At 38.1% G+C, this 5855-nt stretch overlaps 1 non-coding gene across 1 annotated transcript; it reads right to left on the reverse strand.

The window, feature by feature from the left end:
• Nucleotides 1-2333: 2333 nt before the first annotated feature.
• Nucleotides 2334-2445, reverse strand: TRNAL-CAA (transfer RNA leucine (anticodon CAA)). Its single transcript has 2 exons — nucleotides 2408-2445; nucleotides 2334-2379 (listed from the first exon to the last, which is right to left on the reverse strand). It is a non-coding gene; the product is annotated as a tRNA-Leu (tRNA).
• Nucleotides 2446-5855: the final 3410 nt, after the last annotated feature.

Consider the following 5855-nt stretch of genomic DNA (forward strand, 5'->3'; position numbering starts at 1 on the left):
GCTGGAACATCAGTTCTTGAAAGTAGAACCCCTAGGAAGAATACTGAACTGGCAATAGTGAACTGTTTTGTTTTGTTCTTTCACACAAAATTTGTCAAGTAGATGTAAATGTATTTGAAAACAAGATCTTCATAACAACAGAAACATGAACAAATTAAAGAATCAATTGCATGTGAGAAGGATTTTTCCAGTTACAGCTAATCCATAATGATACTGATTCTAAGAATAGTAAACAGAGATTGAAATCATAGGTATAAATAAATAAATATTTGGGATTTGGGATGGAAAATCTGTCATTTAATTTCTGGTACAATTCTGTGTCAATTTAAAGTAAATTTAGTGGACAAAATAATTCACAGATGTAGAGACATCTGTAAGTAAGATCTAGAAATATCCAAGTCAGGATGAAAAACACTGTAACAGAAAAATTATACAAAATACAATCTGCCTCCTCTTTAGAAAAAAAAAACAATCCACACATTTTAATGAAAGCTTTATTATTCTGGTAACCTTAAAACTGTCACAGAAAAAAAAATAATTAATTGGACTGCAAATAAATTACAATGGTGATGAAAAATGTTTTTTAATTTTACAAATAATAGAATGAAGAAAATTTGAAGAGAACCAAGGAGGTATCTAGATTTGAACCTCCTGCTCAAAGCATGGTTGACTCTGAATTCGGACCAGTTGCCCAGGGCTTTATGGAACACTTCAATGAACAACCAAAGGACTAGAAGTGATAAAGCTTCAAAGACTGAAAGACTGAATAAGTTTCTCAAAATATTTCTTTCTTTATTTTTCTCAATATATAATTTTCCTAAGGTTTACATTTGGGTAATGTCCCAAATACATGTAATTCCAACTAAAAATATGTCATTTTTTTCCCTAGCAGAAGTTAAAGACATGCCAGTGACTCCTGCAATCTCCAGAAAGGGAAGTGTGGAGGTCATGGTAAATTACCTAATTTCTGAAATGCACATGTGCCCATTTTTACTGCTGTCATATAGTTGCTTTTGTATATGCAGTTTCTTTATTTTCATTCCTGTATACTGCTCTTCGCTGTGTTCCCTTTTAGTAAGAGTTATTTTTCTGTATATTGCTCTTTAATATCATGATGTGATAAGTAGTTTATTATGCTTTTATATAGATATAGAAATCAAAGACTGAAAAACAGATATGTCAAGTAAATTTTATGATACAGTAAGGATTTTGCTTGTTTTATTTTTGATCTTAAACTGTACACTATCTTAGCACAAATCCTGTAGTTTGTTATTTTCACAGGGTAATGTAAGTACCTTCTGCCCTTCTGCTAAAGAGACAGCATCCCACTGTTTACATCTGTATCTGTTAAAAGAACAGGTGCAAGACAATTCTGTGCCAATAAGGTTCCTATGATATCTTCAATCTGAATGTACAAATTGATAGAAGCTTTCCTGAGTTGCAAGCAGGTTTTTGTCCAATATATTTTGGCAGGGGGCTAGCATCTAGTCATGTAGTTGTGTCACATCATGTTATACTATATAAAGTAATATTCTAGAAAAATGTGCACACATGGAAAGTGAGTTTCCTTCTGAGTTTAGGTAATGCTAAGAGCCAAATCCCAGTGTTTGGCCTTGAGCATGCCATGTCACCCAAGTGCTTGTTACTTTGTGTTAAATTTTGCTTGATGCAGTGCAGCTGTATCACCATCAGGTGATCAAGAAAGGCTGGGTGAGAAGGAACTGCAGTAACCTTGTCTAGCATCTTCTCCACTACAGCTGGGAGCAGCATTTCCATGAAGGCAATCACTCTGGGATATGGCTGGAGTAAGGTTGCAGCTGTGCTTTGCTGATCCTGGTCGTGGTCCCAGTCCTAGTCCTGGCCCTCAGGCACAGTCTTCGGACACAGCCTTATGGCTGCCTAGTCACTGAGGATTTGTCTGGCCATCAGACATCCTGGTTGCTATTCCTGTCACACCCTCTTAGTCAGATACTGTGGGACTGCACACCTTGGAGGGCTTCTGCTCTACTGGCCTCCCTCACCCTTGGATTCCATTTTCCTGCCTGACCTTGTCATTCTCTGATGTCTAAGTTATTTTGAAGGCAATGTCATTAAAACTGAAAAAATAAAAGCTCACAAAATTCAGTATACCTAAGGTTGAAAGGGACCTCAAAGATCATTGAGTCCAACCTGTCACCACAGACTTCACAACTAGAGTAGGGAGGACACTACTGCCCACTGCAGGCTTGAACTCACAACCTTCCCATTAAGGGCCTTAATGCACTACCAACTGAGCCATCATCTGCCAAAAGAAGCAGCTGCCAGGAGTGGGATCGTCTGTCAAAAGAAGCAACTGTCAGGAGTGGGATTTGAACCCACGCCTCCACACGGAGACCAGAATTCCCAGATCCAGGAAGGAGCTGCAAGCCTTGAGTCTGGCGCCTTAGACCACTTGGCCATCCTGACACTAAAATATTTTTCAGTATTCTTAAGGTTGGAAGAGACCTCAAAGATCATCAAGTCCAACCTGTCACCACAGACCTCATGACTAGAGTAGGGAGGACACTACTGCCCACTGCAGGCTTGAACTCACGACCTTCTCATTAAGGGTCTGAAGTGCTACCAACATTTTACTGTATAATCAAAGTTGAAGATTAGACCTGATAAATAACATAATGATTTTACATTTCCATGAGTCAAAACTCTGTAGTAATAATTTGATTTTTAACTTACAGGAAAAGTAGTTTTATAATTAGAAAACACTGATGCAGAACCATTCAACTAATATCTCAAAATAATTTTATCTTGCTACATTAAGTAAGCTGTTTGCTCACTGAATAATGAAGAACAAAGATGACTAAAAATTATGAGCTTCTGATGTTCCTAGTCCAGTGGAGACATATTTTTATAGTTTACTTAAATTAATCCAGTAGTTGTAAAGTGTATACATGATACGATGGAAGTATGTAAAGGAAAAGTCATGGTACTATTTACATTCTGTGTTGCTGAAAAATGTCAGATTACATATTAGAAGTTCACCTTTTACAATAGATGAGAAGCATGTTAAACAACAGATAAAATGAGATTTTCTTTTAAAATTATCAGTTCAAGAGGAAATTTAGGAATTTTTTAATGCACTAGCCACTGCCTTTTCTAGATTCTGAATGCTGACTATTTAATAATTGTTCATAAAAATGTCTGGAAATTCCTGAGTTAAGAATGGAAGGGATGAAAAAGGGGAGTAAATAAAGCATATTGGGTCAATGGTAAAAAAAAATAAATATATATTTTAAAGAATTAATAAGATGGTTCAAGCAATTATGTTTATCAAATTAGTATTGATTTTTTTTTTATTATGAAAAATAAATCACTGGAAGTATACCTATTGATAATCAATAGAATTTAATAGAGCTTTTTACACTAACCTAATGGCATTTTTCATTTGATTAGCAATACCATTAATAAAAATAAAGATGCTGGTATAATAAACTTCTGTAATACTTCTGGAAATATTTTCACACAACAATTTGACTTCAAAAATTAAAAACAACAAAGCACCAAAACCATAAAAAACCAACGACAACAAAAAAAGGAAACCAATAGTGTATGTATGTAAATTCAAATATTAAACAGAATAAATCAGACCTTGCAGAACTCTGAAAGAAAGTAAAGTGTGTTTTTTTTTCTGTGCAATTACTTTTTAAGGTCTATACGAAGAGTTTTTTAATTACAAATATGTAAGAGTTACAAGATACTGGATACTACTTTGAGAGGTGACTTTGAAAATCTCACAGGCATAATAGTAAATTGTGAAGCAGTGGAGTGCCAGTAAAACCAAAGACAATATGGCCATACTGACCTGAAGAAGTTACCCAACTAATATTTTTTTGGAAGCCTTACTAACATAATTTTGAACAATGGTAATTTTATTTATTTATTTATTTATTTATTTATTTATTCATAGAATCAATAAGTTTGGAAGAGACCCCAAAGATCATCAAGCCCAACCTGTCACCCAAGACCTCATGACTACTAAACCATGGCACCAAGTGCCACGTCCAATCTTTTCTTGAACACCTCCAGGGATGGTGACTCCACCTCCTCTCTGGGCAGCTCATTCCAATGGGTAACAGTTTCTGATTTCAGGAATAGAGCACTGGAAGCTGAAATTATACCTCTGAAAATATCTCTTCAGAAATATCTCTTTACAGTCTTTTCCCTAGGCATTCCATGTTATTGAAGAATGTCCTATTACACACCATCACGTAGTTCACACTGAGTTTTGTTGTGTTGCACAGATAAACAAGACAAATATGGAGATAAACAATAGCAGAGGCAGAGAAATTCTCAGAGGCACCTTAATGGAAAAAATGCAGTCTACCAACATTTGAAATGAATTGGAAAGTCACTGAGGTAGAAAGGTTCAGAGTAACCAGAGCTGCAGAAATGATTGCTTTTGTGTTAACCATGTCAATATTTTATTCAGAAATAGAAAGGAAATGAGTGGTTGATGAACAGGGGATACACAAAGCATCTATGTGTGCTTCAGTGTAGCATGCTGAAGTATTACTCCTGTTTGTGGCATTCAGGGGAATTATAGTCTTTTTGAAGTGTCTACTATATTAAAACTCTAGGTAGAGTTGCAAATAGAAGAAAACTAACTTGTCAGGGTTCTAATGGGAGCCAAAGGACTATGAAGAAAAACTTTCTGAGCTGAAAGTTAAGCATATTATGGAAGGTTGCACAAACTAACATTGTGTTGCTTGATGCCAACAGAAGGATCCATTTTCCACTGTGGAGCAGAATGGGTGCATGTCAGTTGTAGCAAGAGAACTGCAACTGGAGCAAAAGTTCAATGTCTTGGTACCATACAGAGGGCAGAAAGTTCTGCCTGAGGAGGCACCACAGTGTGACAGGCCTGAACTGTGCATCTGCACCAAGGGGAAGTGGTGGGTGATAGTTATGGAAAACCACCAGCTGCTGTGGTGGAAACCTGCATCTGCATACCTGACTTTCTGTCTAGGGTCATTTATTCCTTTATGGGTACTGATAAATGGTGGTATGGAAGAAACTGCTGAGGCTGTCCAGCCCTCAAACTATTTTTCCATGCTGCTTATCCACTCAGGCACAAATGGAATTATGAAGGGAGATCCTGAGAGTAACAAAGGCTACTCTTTAATTGCAAGACTTCTGAGCATTTTTTGAAAGTGGGTTATTCAGATGACTAGAAAGATCATTGGCAAAGGTATTAGCAAAAATGGGTTTAATGTGATGTTGTAAAAGTGCAAAATAATGAGTGCAGTGACAGCATTCTCTCGATTACTGTACAGCACCATCACCATTGCAATGATTTAAAATTACCAAGTGTCGTAGTTTGGGCTGGGTGCCCTCTGCTACAGGGGTGCTTCCTGTGTCCAGAAGTCCAGCCCAGTGGGTGGACACAGGAAATTAGGTTATTTCCTACCATGATCCCTTGCACCACTATAAGTTTTGCGGTGGGGTCTGGCACTTCCTCTTTCCTTCCTCCTCGCCACCGGGTAACTGGGGTGGAGATCTCCCGGCCATGGGCCTGGTTAGGCCCAAGGCCACGGGGGGATGGGCAGTCTCAGATCTGGCCAGCTGAGACTAGCCTAGCAGTGGGGGGGGGGGGGGGGGAAGGAGGAGCCCTGGGGGTTTGGGTGCACCCCCAGGTGGGGATGGGATTTCTCTGGGTCTGTTTTTGGGTCTCTCTCTCTCGTCACTGTATTTTTAGTTTTTTTCTGCACGCACTCACCGTTCTATTTAAACTTTCCATCACCTTTGCAATCCGTTTGTTTGAGTCATTATTTCTGCGCGTGGTGGGGAGGGGGTCTGCCCCAACCCATCACACCAAGGCA

The sequence above is a fragment of the Melanerpes formicivorus genome, unplaced genomic scaffold (genome assembly GCF_026170545.1).
Source record: "Melanerpes formicivorus ecotype bairdi unplaced genomic scaffold, bMelFor1.0.p_v2 SCAF_1, whole genome shotgun sequence".
Classification (NCBI taxonomy): domain Eukaryota; kingdom Metazoa; phylum Chordata; class Aves; order Piciformes; family Picidae; genus Melanerpes; species Melanerpes formicivorus.